General features: G+C 40.9%; 1 non-coding gene across 1 annotated transcript; it reads right to left on the bottom strand.

Annotated features, from left to right (window-relative positions):
* Positions 1 to 10,576: 10,576 nt before the first annotated feature.
* Trnaq-cug lies at positions 10,577 to 10,648 on the bottom strand. The gene has a single exon. It is a non-coding gene; the product is annotated as a tRNA-Gln (tRNA).
* Between the last annotated feature and the right edge of the window lie 4,302 nt (positions 10,649 to 14,950).

Consider the following 14,950-nt stretch of genomic DNA (forward strand, 5'->3'; position numbering starts at 1 on the left):
TCTTGGCCATGAAAAATGAAGATGGGGATGAGGCGACAACAATAGCGCGGCTCGATCCTCTCTCAGCCTTGTAATTCGCGGCGAGTTTTTCCTGACGAAGGTCTTGCGGCGGGGACTCCCCTACACTGCCCCGGAAAATCCTTCTTAGCGAGGCGGAGAGTCGCACGTCTTCCCCTCTGTGCTGTCTTTCGTGAGCCGCCCTGCCACACCCTCTCATACCCAACGCCATCAGCCCCGTTACGCCCCAAGCACCCGCAGCACCACGCCCCGAGCATCCTTCAGAGAGAGAGAGAGAGAGAGAGAGAGAGAGAGAGAGAGAGAGAGAGAGAGGGAGAGGGAAGAGCGGGAGGGTACAATGGAGTGGAGATGAACAAGAATCAATGATAGGGAATAGAAATGGACGAAGAGGAGAGAGAGAGAGAGAGAGAGAGAGAGAGAGAGAGAGAGAGAGAGAAAATTGTCCACGGCTCTTCGGTGCAATTCTCAACTCGTGCTTATAATTAAATGCCCGTTGGTTCGATTCCCGGCTCTCGATAATTTCTGAGTGGGGGAAGCAGCGCCATGTGGCCTTATTATTGTGGTGGTATAACTCAATTGATTCTTATCCTCTTAACTCGAACCAGTCTTTGTTTGTCTTTTGTTTGCATTTGCTCTCTAGTAGTGGTTATGATGGTGGTAGTGGTGATGATGGTGGTGGTGATGGTGGTGGTGGTGGTGGTAGTTTTCCTGTTTTTTTTTTTTTCTTCTCCTCTTTCTCCTTCTTCATCATTATCGTTACATCATGCAGATCTTTCTCCCTTCTTGCCTCTTCCATTTTCTGTCTATTTGTCCTTCCTTCAATCTCATCTCTGTTTCTTTTATCTAATTTGTCCATCATTGTCTTCTTTTCCTTCACTTCTTTCTCTTTCACCTTTTCCATTATTTCTTTCTTCTTTCCTCTTTGGCTCCTATTTCTTTCTATCAATCGTCTATTTTTCCTTTCTTTAATCTCATCTCTGTTCCTCTTTTATTTCGTTTGTCCTTCATTCCCCTCTTTTCCATCATCTTTTTCTGTTTCACCTTTTCCATTGCTTCTTTCTTCTTCCCAATTTGGTTCTTCATCTTTCTGTCCATCAATTTGTCCTTTCTTCAGTCTCACCTCTGTTCCCCTTTTATTTCGTTTGCCATTCATTCTTCCTTTTTTTCCATTACCTTTTTCTCGTGTCATTTATTCCCTGTATTAAATCGTTATTCTTTCTTTCCTTCTATCAATTTATTCCTCGTTCCTCCCTTTTTCTCCCAATACATTCATCTATTCTTTTTTTCCTTTTTCCCATCTGTTATTCTCCTCTCTGCCCATTTTATTCTTTCGTACCACATGTCCATCAATTTATTTCCTCCCTACCTCCATATCGTCGTCCACTCATCCGCCTCTTCCTCCTCCTCTCGTCCCTTTCTATACATATTGCCTCACTCCTCTCATCAGCTATTCCTTCCCTCAGTCCTTTGTCTTTCAGTTCCTCTCCCTCCTCCTCACTTCTCACGTGGAGGGACACGACTACAAACTCCTCAATGTCTTTCTCTTCTCTCTTCCGTTTTCTCTCCTCCTCCTCCTCCTCCTCCTCCTCTTCCCCAGTCCTGGATCTCACTCCTACCTACATAGCACGGATCGAACTCCTGCAACTTAATAAAATGGAAATCAGTCGCTCAAACTAAACTCACTCCACGAGATAATAACATGCAAATGAAACCACTGACACTATGCTACACATCCCACCCACTTACCAATGATCTTTTATACCTAAGTTCTCTCCTTCTTTCCTTCCTTCTTTTTTCTTTCTATCTTTTTCCAGCCTCCCAGTGCGATTTTCTGGTGTTTATTGAAGTGTTACGTGGAGAATTGTTGGTTTCTTGCAGTTTTCTATTTTTTTATAGGTTATTTCCTTCTTTCTTTTTTCTTTCTATCTTTTTCCAGCCTCCCAGTGCGATTTTCTGGTGTGTATTGAAGTGTTACGTGGAGAATTGCTGGTTTCTTGCAGTTTTCCTTTTCTTTTTTTCTTTTTAGGTTAGGTTAGGTTGGGTTGGGTTTGATAAGGTTCTATGGTTTGTATTCTTTTCTTCTCTCCTTGCTTTAGAAATCTGGTAAATATCCTTCTCACTGTTTGCGTGTGTGTGTGTGTGTGTGTGTGTGTGTGTGTGTGTGTGTGTGTGTGTGTGTGTGTGTGTGTGTGTGTGTGTGTGTTCAGCAAAATTTTCCTTAAGTTTATTCCTTTTATTTATTCCCTCCCTGTCAGTATCTTGTTCCTTGAGACATAGCAGAGGACAACGAGGAGGAGGAGGAGGAGGAGGAGGAGGAGGAGGAATAAGAGGAGAGTTTCCTACTAAATCCAGTGCTCACAACTGCTTGGAACATTGTGTATCTCCTTGATGCTCTTCCCTTGACACAGATTCCTTCACTGTCTGATTGTATGGACCCTCTCTTGTCCCTTTATTGGCCGTGTCATCCTTGGAACATCCACTCGTACCCTGCTCACGGTGCCTGGGTGTCCATGAAGTGAGGCGTGTGTCCGGGCGTGTGCAGGCGAGTGAGAGTTGCTGTCTTGTAGTGAAGAGTGTTGATACTGTCTCTTCTTTTCCTCAAACTATCTGCTATGACCTCGGCTTTATTCTTTCCTATTTGTCCGATGATAATATGAACGTAATGTAAACAAATGTAGATTAGCTGAGTATATGACGAAATAGATGTTACATATTATAATGGTGGGTGACGTCAATGGTGTGTGTGTGTGTGTGTGTGTGTGTGTGTGTGTGTGTGTGTGTGTGTGTGTGTGTGTGTGTGTGTGTGCGCGCGCTTTCAATTCATATACTAGTCCGATGTATGGGCAAGGGCGACGTTTTTTCAATACACGCGTCACTTTTGTTCAAGGACACCAACTCCTCAATCGCAAATGAAAAAAAAAACGTTGCATCTTAAACAACAATTTGAAGATAGCGACAAGTGTGTGTGTCTGTGTATCTGTGTCTGTGTCTGTGTGTGTGCGTGTGTGTGTGGGTTTAGATGGCGGGGCAGAGAGTGGTGGGATGGGGAGGGGCAAGGGCAGCAGCTGGCCATGGGAAGCAGACAATCACTTCAAGGAGAACGTGATGCTGGAGATGAGATGATTGCGTCCGCTGCGAGAACCATCTGATAACAAATACAAGTCAAGTTTATTATGCCAAGTGTGGCTCTTAAGTATATGTACCCTCGTAATAAATCATGCGGTAATAACCCCTAATTATCCTTCCATCTTTGTAACTTGTCCCAATGAAACTGTAACTTATCCTTGACAAACTGTGGCACCTTTGTGAAGTCACCATGGAGCTTCTACTTGAATTAATTACCCTACGCATGCAAATCGCACATGAGTATTAGCTAACCACAATACTACACAGCCTTAACGTTCCCTAAAATGTGAGAAAGCAAATCATGACAATTCTGAGAACTTCCCCGGGGCATATCGGTCTGTTGCCAGGCGCCGCTCACATAATGCAAGCGATGTATTATCAAGAGCCAGGGGTGAAAAGTAACAAGCACATTACAGACGTGGCGCAGTGGTGAAAGAAGAATGACGCAGACTACTATTCCTCAACGCTTTGTTCCCTCTGCAGGACTGTTGTTAAAGGGCACAGAGATGACCAGCTGGATTATCACGTCGCATTTGTGGTGAACATTGTTTAGTCCTAGAATCATGACGAAACTATCCTTGGAACTCCTAATAAATTCCACTAGACTTTTAAATGTAGTGGAGAAAAGACACAGAAACTTTTCATACTAAAGGCACTAATAAGTTTTATAATATGTAGTTGAAATTTCTTAAACGATACTTGATTTAATTATTACCAACATGACAAGGTGGGGCAGTGGAAGGTGCTGCGTTGTCTAAGGCTTATAATGTTCATTGAGTCTGTGGGTAGAGTCAATTGAGGTTCTTTTATACAGTTTCTTATTTATTTTCCGTATCTCTATTTTCATTTGACGATCCCAAGGTCAAAATACGTTTCTTTTCATGCTAAACTTATTCTACATATCATCAGAACTGCACACACACACACACACACACACACACACACACACACACACACACACACACACACACACACACACACACACACACACACACACACAGATGCACGCACTTTCCCGCTGATGTTGCAAAATCCTTCTTAACTCCTTCAGTACCATAACGCGTTTCCGTATTCATTCTGCTTACTATTTGGTGATTTTATATAGCTTCAAAAACTCATGTGGGGAATTAAAATAGTGAAGACTCTAGCCATTAATCTTATGACCTCCATAGACCCTTCCTAATGTCAATAAAATGGTCTAATTGTACACAAATCTCAAAGTAAAAAAATGTGTCCAAGTACTGAAGAAGTTAAACTAATAATAAAATCATGAAACAACACACTTGAAAACACTAAACACTTCCACCACAGCCTGTTAAAAGCAATCGAGGCGAGGTGACACGCAGAAACGCTTGATAATACAGTCTTGCTTTTATTCTTTAGCTTCGAGGGAGAGAGCAGGAGAAAGTAGTGTTATCTTAGTCATCAATTAGTTTTCATTTAGGCTTCAGCTATCGAGCATCTTATTACGCTTTGCACCCTTTTCTTACATCGCGCCTTCTTTCCCTTGTGCCTCGTCCTTCTTCACCTCCGTAAACCCTCATTAAGGATACCAAGAAGGTCCAAAGCAATTTAAACTTTTCACTATACGTTTTAATGAAATTGGACCCTCTTCCCTTTTTTTCTTTTCCACCTTTTTTCGTCTTTTTTTTTAATATTCCTCGTCTTTATTTAATCTTACGATGATTTATTACTCGCTGCCTTGCATATTTTACAGTTGTTTTGTTTTTTTTCGCTATTTTTGTTAAGTTTTAGTTGCCTTTCTCATGTGAGGGTAAAATTAGTGGTGGTGGTGGTGGTGGTGGTGGTGGTGGTGGTGGTGGTGGTGATGACAATGGAAATAGTGGTGATAATAATGTTAGTAATGGCAATGATGATGATGGTATTATCAACGATGACACTGATGGTGATAGCAATGGTGATGAGTGTAGTGAAGATAACTGTGATAATGCTGATGAGAGTGAAGGCGACGAAGGTGAAGGTGAAGGTGAATATTGGAAGGAAAGTGTTGGTGATGGTGATGATAACCTAACACAGCCAAATGATAGTGAAAATAGGAAAGGCTACTCTATTCATTAAGTTTAAAAACAAGCTCTCTCTCTCTCTCTCTCTCTCTCTCTCTCTCTCTCTCTCTCTCTCTCTCTCTCTCTCTCTCTCTCTCTCTCTCTCTCTCTCTCTCTCTCATGACGCCATTAGTGCTACAGGCTTCCTTGATACTCAGACCTTGCATTAATTCACTATCATTTAATTCGTAGCAAGATAAATGGAGAAGGAAAACTGTGTCCTTAATTTCGTGATCATCATTACATTTTAACCACGTTTTTCTTTATGTTTTTGTCTTCAACAACCTCAGGACACACACACACACACACACACACACACACACACACACACATCGCGTAATGTAGTGGTTAGCACGCTCGACTCACAATCGAGAGGGCCGGGTTCGAGTCCCGGTGCGGCGAGGCAAATGGGCAAGCCTCTTAATGTGTGGCCCCTGTTCACCTAGCAGTAAATAGGTACGGGATATAACTCGAGGGGTTGTGGCCTCGCTTTCCCGGTGTGTGGAGTGTGTTGTGGTCTAAGTTCTACCCGAAGATCGGTCCATGAGCTCTGAGCTCGCTCCGTAATGGGGAAGACTGGCTGGGTGACCAGTAGGCGACCGAGGTGAATTACACACACACACACACACACACACACACACACACACACACACACACACACACACACACACACACACACACACACACACACACACACACACACACACACTTGCACGCTTTCCTGTCTCACTCCTCACTGGGACAGACATCGACAATTTTCTTTTCGGTGTCAAAATTTGAAACTCCATCAACAAGACTTCAACTTTTACAAAACTTTCCCTAACTTTCTTCATCAGCTGTGAACTAGAGAGCTCACCAACCCTCACTCGTTGACTAACTGATCCGACAAAAACACCAAAGGAAATCTATTTATCTTTTCCTACCATTAAAGTTTAGATATATAAGTTACACAATCTATCCATATATATAAAGACACGTTTTTTGATAGTATATGTTCCAGGAAGACGATTATATAGTAAGGATGATTAAGAAAATTGTAACCATTTTTCCCTATAAAGATATCTCCTATCCTCTATTTATTTGTAGATTTTAATCCCTTCGATACTGGAAGAGATTTTTACCCTGAGATTTGTGTACGATTAGAAAAATTTATTAATGTTAAGAAGGATCTATGGAGAACAGAAGATTAGTGGCCACGGTCTTCACTATTTAAATACCCCACATAAGTTTCTGAAGCTGTATAAAATCACTAAATAGTAAGCAAAAAGAATATGAAAATGTACCAGAGAGTTTAATACTTTTATACTATAACCTTTGAAAATATATTCTTGAAACGTAGAGATGAGAAAATCAATACATAATTTTTTTTTCTAAATGAATCTGAATTTCAGCTAAAAACTTTAACAACCAATAAGTAACAGAAACTAAACCATTCTCGGACAGTAACATGAACACAGGCAGCATCACGTTTACTTACTATCAGCGGGTCTGGCAATGGTTTGGTTTGTGTATTATGCAAGGTTATACATTATGCTCCCGAATCACGTGTGTGGGACGAAGGGTCTATTGCCAGTATGTGGGCATCACAGGAGAGGATATCTACCGTTTTCATCGCAACTGATAACTATTGCCTATTCTTGTGTTGCATGCTGGATATGTTGCTGAGGTTATTAATATTACGTTGAATCTGTCCTTAATTCTTGACTCCTGTTTCTGTTTCATTGATACTGCATTACTATTGTCTGTCTACTCTAAAGTGGCTTCAAGGTCTTAGTCTGAAGGGTGTCCCAGGGAATGAGTGGTTGTCAGATCTTTAGGAAAACCATGAGCTATTCTTCTTAGTATTTTTCACATCAAAATCAATTATATTATCAATAAGCTATAATATGTTTTAAATCCAGGAGCCATTTTAAAGCAGAAAGACTATACCACTACTTCTACTACAGCAACTGCTACTACTACTGCTACTACTACTGCTGCTGCTACTTCTGCTTTCCATGACCTAAATTAACACAAATCTGCTTAGTAATTGCACTTCGTTAATAATTCATGATTCAGTTCATTGACCTCCACCTCCATAATGGCTGCGATCACCAACCTTCCCACTCGAGCCAAATTTTTGCTATTACTTTAACGACCTCTAAACTCCTGGTGTAGCGTTTTATTATTTTTTTTCAATAGTGCTAGCAACTAATACCACTATGACCGCTACTGCTACTGCTACTACTATTACTACTGCTTCTACTACTACTACTGCTTTTATTACTAATATTACAGCTACTACTAGTGCTACTGCTACTACTTCAATCACTACTACTACGACTTTTACTACTATTACTACTACTACTACTACTACTACTACTACTACTACTACTACTACTACTACTACTACTACTACTACTGCTGCTGCTGCTATTGTTACTAAAAAATAATCCTCGCTTACAAAGGGAAGATATACGTCACGTCACGGCGTACCTTCTTGGGGTTAGTGACCGAATGACTCAAAATTTTTGGCGACGCAACAGAGAGGTTACATTGACACTGCTCGGTCAGTGAGCGAAGGACAGTACCCCCTTAGAAACAACCACGTGTCTGGCGCAGGTACGTAAGTCGCGTGTTCTTGCCTAGACGGGATGATTGAAAGATTGACCCCTCAGATAAGCCGTTACTTTTACTCCCCTCATAAAAGTAAATCTAAGTTTCTTAATTCAGAATCTCTATATAATATTTTGCCGTGTTCTGTCACTATCTTGTTTTATTTTATCAGTATTGTAGTGTGTGTGTGTGTGTGTGTGTGTGTGTGTGTGTGTGTGTGTGTGTGTGTGTGTGTGTGTGTGTGTGTGTGTGTGTGTGTGTGTGTGTGTGTGTGTGTGTGTGTGTGTATGTATTCATTTTGTTGTTGTTATCTTATTATATTGCAATTTTCTGTTCTCCCATTTTTTTTTCTATCACTATTGTGTTTCGTTATTCATTATTCTTTTGTCTCATTTTTCGATTATTTTTACCGAGCTCTCTCATTATTCCGCTTTGGTGTTTATTATATTCTCTTACCTCATTGCTTCATTTTGTCTACCCACGCTTTCATTCATTAATCTTACCATTTTTCTCAATTGCACATCTTTCTATCCTACTTTCATCACTACCATGTTTTTTTTTCCTCACTCTTCTCTTCCGTTTTACTACATAATTTACCAGATACACTTGCTACAGGCCAACAAGACCGCTGTTATCTATTATCCCTGTATATTCCAGCTTCATTACGTCTTTTTACAACTCAGTTCATTGGCCCAAACTCGGCAGTGACTGGTCATCATCCATTTTTAATTCCTCTATTTTTAACTTTACTTTTACGCATAATTGCAGATACAGGGTGAACATAATTTCCCGTGCATGCAGCTGTCTACCGCCCACTTCGCCCTCACACTCAGCAAGCAACATTCAGATTGTGTGGTGTACCTGACCTGCTCCACGGACTTACTGAGGATCAACGCAGCTATCAAGAGAGTAAGCATCTCAAACCAGCGATCACTGCATCTCAATATTCCGACCAGTCTCAATGCTTTCATCTGCAGAGACCAAAGTTGAGACTCCTAGTTTGTTAAATACTCACAAAGTCGGTAACACTTCTTTGGAATACAGTCTTTGCTTCCTGTGTGCTACTTCTTTTCTGTCGCTGCCACATCCCTTCAACAATAGGAAAATGAGGAACAGTTGTTGAAAATCATTAATCCATATCCGTCTGTTTCGTCTCTGTTGTTTTACTAGTGTTGTTTCAAGATACTTTCTGTCTAACATAAAAAAGTCTTCATAAAGCATATACTCTTTACTTCTTGTCCATTGCCTCTGCTCTTGTTTCAGTGACATTTGCGTGGAAACATAATAGAGATGAAAGAGTGTATATCTAGGCACTCAAAGGATGGATTTCAGCGGCAGAAGGCCATGGGATCCCGCACAACTATTCACAGATCAAAGGAGGTTCTTGTTCGTGTCTCATGTCCATGTTTTCGATCGTGAGTCCATCAATGATCTCCGAGGCCTTCATGAGCCCTACAGATACCACTTGGATATTCCTGTCACTCCCACCACGGACAGAGGCCAACCAACCAAGCTCCAAGAAATAAGCCTACAGGCCGAACATCCAAGTCCCCAGGAACAAAACTTAAAGGCCGGGTAGGCTAAAAAAAAAAAAAAAAAGATAAGAAAACGAGTGGACAGCCCCACTACCAATAACTTCCACTCGGACATCACTGACTACGTTTGGTGTCAGTCAAGCCAGTCGTTCCTCGTTTGATTTATTTCCTTTGTAATGTATTCGGTCATCGTTTCAACCCATCGCATGCACACGAAGCCTTTGGAGCTATACTGGGTCAGGAGAGAGAGAGAGAGAGAGAGAGAAAGGATACAAACTAAACTGGAATACACCCATAAGTGTTACAGAAAAACAAAGATGATCATTAAATATAATATCGTCGAACAGTTAAATAATTTAAGTGAAAGCACGTTGGCTTCATGTCATTACCTGAGATTCGGTGGCGATAACGTGGATCTGGTCAAAGTGTGGCATCTAAAGCATTCCACGTCGTCTCATCTCAATAAAAATAAGCAAGTTTGACGAATTTACTTGATATGGGGTCAGTTTTTAGTTTCTTTGATGCTGATTGTCAACAGGATAACTTAACTGGTCTCTTCTTACTAAAGCTAAGTATTTGCAACTTTTTTTTTTATGGAAGAGGGAAAGCCGGCCAAGAGCAACAAAAATTTTAAAAGGCCCTCTTGAATGCCAGTTCTCTTAAAGATTAATAGAGTTAGCCAAAAGTCAAGGAAAAATGTCTTGAAAGAAGTTATGTCGTCTAAAGATGGAAAAACAGAAGCAGGCAGGGAGTTCCAGAGTTTAACATTCGTGCGACAAAATGTTCTTAGTTTCTTTTTCATATAACACCATATTCCTCTGTCTTTTTCATCCAGGTGAGGCAATACCGAGATGGATAAGTAAAGGGAGTCGCCAGAGTGCACTCACCTTAGATCTCTTGTAGATTTCTAATTTCATTCCCACCTGAAGATATGATTCATGACGGTAAGCGAATCATCCCCAGCCACTTGGCAATAATGAAAACCCAACTACAGAAACCCTCGATTTTTTTTTAAGTGCCGATTTGTAGACAGCCATGCCCCAGACCCATCATCCTTCACCTACAGAACTGCCCCTTGCACTACAGAAAGGAAGATAGGAAAGGTAACAACATGGATGAACTTCAGTGGAAAAATCGCCTGTTTTCGTCGGTATTCGAACTCCAGTGCAGCCAGTCTACCAATCCCAGGCACAGACCATTAGACCACAAGACCGCCACCTCCCTAAAAATATCACAGTCAGGTCCCACCGAGACTCGAACTCGGATTGCTGGATTCAGAGTCCAGAGTGCTAACCATTACACCATGGGACCGCCTCCTTTGCCACCCAGCGATAACTAAACAGCCCATTGCATTCTCTGTCTTCCATTGACAATTAGAATTTTATAATCAAGTGCTGTGTTTTGTCCTGTTTGGCTGGAGAAGAGGTATAGGACTAGCGAGAGGCAACGAACTCCATACGTGAACATAAAAAAAGCTGCAGGAAAAAATAAATATTGATACAGACAAGAGAATCCAATCGCTTTAAACTAAAATCTGAGTTTTATGCAATATTATATATGGACACCTGTGGGATTGGGATATATTGGGTACAAAGTGTGTATGTGTGTGTGTGTGTGTGTGTGTGTGTGAGTGGGTGGGTGTGGGTGATAATTCTACTGTAACAAGTGTTTTTTTTTTTTTTTTAAGTTTAATGTTAGTAGTAGTGAAATCGAACACTTGGAAGTATACTGAATATTGGAGAGGTAATCATCTGGTCTACTTGGTATAAGCTCTGAGAAAATTATGAAGCACTGAAATTATAAACCCTGTAATTGCCACCACCTTTAGCACATCAACTACTACTACTACTTCTACCACTGCAACTGCTGGTCAATAGTGAGAACGTAAATCGCACTCATACCAACTGCCCCTTATACGTACTTCTCCTCTGTCTTAAATTCACCTCTTAAATTACATAGCCAGTAGATTTTTAGCATATAATGAAGGAAAGACTAGCACGGTGATGTAAAGTAGCTTGTCACTATTACTACTACTGCTATTACTACTATTTTATGTTTTTAGTTTATTGTATGTGTACATTTTTTTTGTGTGAATAAAAAATACTGAACTGAACTGAATTGCCACTGTTACTACTACTACTACTACTACTACTACTACTACTACTACTACTACTACTACTATTACGACTGACAGTGCACCCTAAACCATACGCTAAAACTAACTATCAGCTTCCTTTCGTACTTCTTGATAATATACATTTGCGCTCTACCTTCCCACCTCCCAATTTGTTAGTTTATGGTCCTGTGTCGTTCTCCCTTCATCTCTCCTTCTCCCTATCCATTCATCCCTCTTTCTCTCTGACTTCCCTATTTTCTTCCTTAACTCTTTCATCTCCTGTTCCTTCCCACCTCTTCCTCTGTAATTATTTTCCTTCCTTTCTCTCTTCTTCCCTCCTCTTCTTGTCCTCATCTCCTAACTCTCACCATCTGCCAGACATATTATCTTCACTCTCCGTTTTCTCTTGTTCCTTTCCACTTCTCTTTCTCTCTCCAATTTCCTTCCACCTCTTCTCTTTAGCAATCCCCGTGCATCACTTCACTCCCACGTCTGTCAGGCCTATTATACCTTCTCTCTCACACTCTCTCTCCTGTCGCCTCTAATTTGTGAGCTTCAGGTGTTCCCATATATTTCGTAGTACTCTGTCTACTCTCATCCTCGCCCCGTCGCGATGTGTCATCTGCTGCAAGTTATCTCCCTCCTTTCATCATCATGAGTGGTCGCCGGGTCCCTCACGTCGCCGACACAAAGAGCCTATATCTCCCACGTCAAGGTGTTGCTGTGTGTATGGGGCAGACAGAAGAGACATGTCGGAGGGGTCCTTGAAGTGTCCGATACCGACAGCGGAGGCAGCGTTCGATATGGGCGTCTTTTTTTAACCCGTCATCGAGACAGTTTGGCCGCTCCGGCACACTGCACGCTACATGGTGAAGGGTGGTTGTTGCTGGGCGCTTTACCAGTTCACTGACTCCAAGTGGAATTGTTCAGGATGTCTGTGAGAGTAAATTGGGTTCCGTCTTGGGTATATTGTTCATTATTTTTCAAGAACGGCAAACTAAAGGGCATTCTCGTTTTTATTTTCTATTTTTTTGTCCTCTTGGCTGGTCTTCTCGACAATCAAAAGACTGTAGTAGTTAATTTATTCCAAGATGAGCCTGACACACTGCACATCACCAGTAGCAACTAGTTGACTCCTGCACCTTCGGGTAACTACAACAGAAACTTGCATTTCAGCGCCGCCTCCTTCATACTTTGGACAGCTTGTGGCGGGATCGATCGACGTGTTCCATGCTGGCGGGAAGTTTGCGGACATCCTCTTTGGTTTCCCCCGCTGGGGTCTGTCAGTTACACAGGTAGAACTTCAAGAAGATAATTAATTCCTGAGCCCATGTAACTAGATATCCACGGAATTGATATCCACTGTCTGTGCCCGCGATAGTTCTCGATCGGTTCAGTTTCACGAGGGGAATCACTTGCTGGACGCTGCCATGCTACACGCTTCAAACGCAAACCCAGCTTTCCTAAATACAAAAAATATACGAATCTTCTCACGTTACTAGTTTCACATCTGCTCATTACGTTTAGGAAAGTCAAGAGAAGTTTGTACATTTCCTATAGACCATTTCTTGAGTTGCGTTATTAATTGAAACATCTTACCGTGTACAATACAGGTCGGAAGAGTAACACATCATCATCATCATCATCATCATCATAATCATCATCATCATCATCATAATCAAGCTCTATGACTCCACAACAAAACAAAAGAACTCTCCCAATCTGCATTTGTCTTCCTGCTCAAAGACTCCCAGACTTCCTGAACAACGAAACAAAACCTCTAATCTTATATATATTTTTTTTACGTAAGATCGGTCAAGGGCAACAGAAAACTAGATTGTAAAAATGAAAAAAAAAAAGGCCCACTGAGGTGCCGGTCCCCAAACATGAAGTCAGAAGGGGATTCCAAGGATGATATAACTACTTTTTTTTTCTATTTCCAATGTTCTGTTTCCACTTTATGTTCCTTCCATTTATGTTCTCCCTTATTCACCATTTTTACATTGCCACACTACTAAATTACAGGGACAGCCACGTGTAGATCTAATGGCTTCTTGCAGCTTCCCTTATCATATTGTTATTGATCCCTCACTCTGTCACCTGTTCAGCGTGTCGTGTCCTGCCCGTGTCACTGCGTCAGGTAAGCAGGTCACTGGATACACTCTGGATACACGCTGGACACGTTTAATGAAGTGCACCACGTTGTACTGTATTACTTCATTGATATCCTGACAGTATTCCTATAAAGCGTAACTCATGGATCCATAAAGTATTCGTTATAATATTATTGGATGCTTCGCTCACCGGTATTACTGACAGCACGGCACACCAGTGAGTTTCAAAATTGTTAGTGTCTTTTTATACAATTATTCATCTATATCTTTGAATAATGAGCTAATTAATTGAATTATTTTTGTCTCGTTGTCGAAATTCAAATGAGGATGGTTTATTGTCTCATTATGTGGATATACTCTTGTTGTATTTTTCATAATTGTATTAGTGATATTTTCCATGGTATTGTTATTGTTATTATCATTATTATTATTATCATTATTATTATTATTATTATTATTATTATTATTATTATTATTATTATTATTATTATTATCATTATTATTATTATTATTATTATTATTAGTTATTTTTATCATCAATGTAGTAGTAGTAGTAGTAGTAGTAGTAGTAGTAGTTGCTGTTGCTGTTGCTGTTGTTGTTGTTGTTGTTGTTGTTGTTGTTGTTTTTGGTGATGGTGGTGATGGTGTTGAAGTTGTTGTCGTTATTGTTGTTGTTGTTGTTGGTGGTGGTGGTGTTGGTGGTGGTGGTGGTGGTGGTGATGATGAAGTTGTTATTGTTGTTGTTGTAATCGTCGTCGTCGTTGCTATTATTGCATTAGTAGTACCACTAATAACAACACCAACAATAACAACCACCGAGAGCACTTAAAATACAACCATAACGTCACTACAAGACGAACACACCGTAGACACACACTGCACATCACCCACCCACAGCACACACAACACACACATAAACCTCCCTGTGTCAGAAAGAGAATATCCACACACAAGACCATTTGTCAAAGTACGCCCTGGCTAAAACACCACCTCCATTACTAATGCATATCATCCTCCGTAAGTATGAGGGGAGGAGTTGAAGCAATAAGCACCTCAATTATACGAGGGGTGTTAATGAGAGCCGTTGCGGAGCCTGACAAGTGTGAAGACAGGGTGAGTGATTACACTGGAAGAGACTCGAGCTCGTTTAGAGGTATTTTGGTTCCCCCTTTTGGACTGCTTGCAAAGGCCACATAGGGATTAGCTGGAGTCTGCTCATGATGAATATTCCTTAAGTCGTTTTTACCAGAGTTTTGGGTGTGATAAGATTATTTTATTTACATCAGGAAGGGTCTATGGAGGTCAGAAGATTAATTGCCAGATTCTTCACTATTTCGATCCCAACTTAAGTATCTGAAGCTGTATAAAATCACCAGATAGTAA

Source organism: Portunus trituberculatus, chromosome 14 (genome assembly GCF_017591435.1).
Source record: "Portunus trituberculatus isolate SZX2019 chromosome 14, ASM1759143v1, whole genome shotgun sequence".
Lineage (NCBI taxonomy): Eukaryota > Metazoa > Arthropoda > Malacostraca > Decapoda > Portunidae > Portunus > Portunus trituberculatus.